The sequence below is a fragment of the Marmota marmota genome, unplaced genomic scaffold (genome assembly GCF_001458135.2).
Source record: "Marmota marmota marmota unplaced genomic scaffold, marMar, whole genome shotgun sequence".
In the NCBI taxonomy this organism is placed as follows: Eukaryota; Metazoa; Chordata; class Mammalia; order Rodentia; family Sciuridae; genus Marmota; species Marmota marmota.
In genome coordinates this window covers 11875185-11876884 of record NW_026000068.1, presented here as the reverse complement: position 1 = coordinate 11876884, position 1700 = coordinate 11875185, and positions in this window count along the sequence as shown.

Genomic DNA, 1700 nt, shown 5'->3' with positions numbered 1-1700 from the left:
TGGGTTTTCTTTTGTGTTTTTGTTTTCTGTTTTGTTTTTTTTTATTGTCATGTGTTATTTGGTATCACTTGCCGTTATCTTAAAAGCTAATCTATACTTCTCTCACACAAAAATGTTTAGGGGTAGATTAAAAAAAAAAAGCTATCTCCATCCTAGCTTGAGCAATAGATGTTAAAACTGTTGGGTTTTTTTTTTTTTTTTTTTTTTTGCCAGTGTACCAGCAAAGAAGATAAATTATACTTCCAAGTCCTCAGAGAGCACTTAGGGAGGAAAAAAATCCCATAATCTGATCCTTGAATCACACTGCTTTAGAGAAGTTTCCCATGATCTAATCCTTCAATCACATTCTTCCTCTGCTCCACACTAACTGCAGACCCCCTGTGCTGATGCAAAGGAAAGACTCTCTTCCTAAGCTCACCGCACTGGGACACCTTAAACTTGGTGCAAAGAAAAGAAAAATTCTTGGCAATTATGTTAAGCCCAGAGTAGGCATTTTTCCACCTCCCAAACAGCTTTTTCCAGCTGTGCCCCTACCCGCACTTCCAAAGTTTCTTTCTCTGCCAAACTAAGACAGGAGAAGGGAAGAAAATAACATAATAAAAAGTTCAAATGAATACACCCACAGGAAATATTTGGCTAATTCTATAATAACCCAAGGTGCAGAAAGGTTAAAAAATGAGTTCATTCTCCAAACTTTGGAAAGTGGGAGGTAAATCAATCACAGAATTCTAGACTGGGAGGGTTATGGATCAGCTAGCTCAACACTCTCATTTTATGGATGAGGACATGAAAGTCCTCAGTGGTCGTGTGACTTCTACCCAGACACTCTTGATCAAAATGATGTCTAGACTTCATGTCCTGATTCCCAGAAAGGTGCTGTTTCCACTACAACCAACAGCTGACTGTGTGAATTAAAAGCTCCTGCTGGGACTAAACAGCAATTAATAAGGATACCAGCACCTGCCAACTTGCCATAAACGCTGCAGTACCTGAAACCCAGACTGTGAACGAGCAGGCTCCCCAAATTCACTAGTGAGCTCATACTCCTGGCACGGCCTCCAGGAAAATAAAGAAACGGGGCCCATTCAAACCGAGAAGCAGCACTGACCATCTTCCCTGGAGTTGGCAATCAAATAGAGGTCACAGCTGAGGGACGGGATGGAAGGTGCTCTCCACCTCTGGTCTTGAGAGCCGGCAGGGTCCAGCTACCAAACCAGAGGGGGAGTCGCAGTCACAGGGACCAGACCTGCAGGCGCGACCTGCTGCTATACTGCATTGCTGCTCTGGTTCTTGATGATTTTTTTTAACCCGAGTTTTCTCGGTTGTTTAGCAAGTCTTGACTGCTGCGAAGGTGTGGGCCACATCCTCTGCCAGAAAGGCGCGAAACCAGGCGACTTCCCTCCCACAACAACCGAGTGCTCAGAGAGGACCCGGGCCCGGGGTCCAGGCGCCCCAGGGCTGCTCCCGTGGGGCTCGGTCCCCGCCGCTACGGGCCCCCTCCCAGCAGTGACGCTGTCTGTCTCCTTCCAGGAGCCCGCCATCCCCTCCTGGGCAGGCGACCCCACCCCTCGGCCCGAGGGGTCCGCTCCTCACTCGCACGCGAGCCGGCTCCGACGGCCGCCGCCGTCCGCGGGTGGGGCGCCCCGACCGCGCCGTGGCGCCTGCCCTCCCCGCGGGGCCGGGGCTCGCGCAGGCTCCAC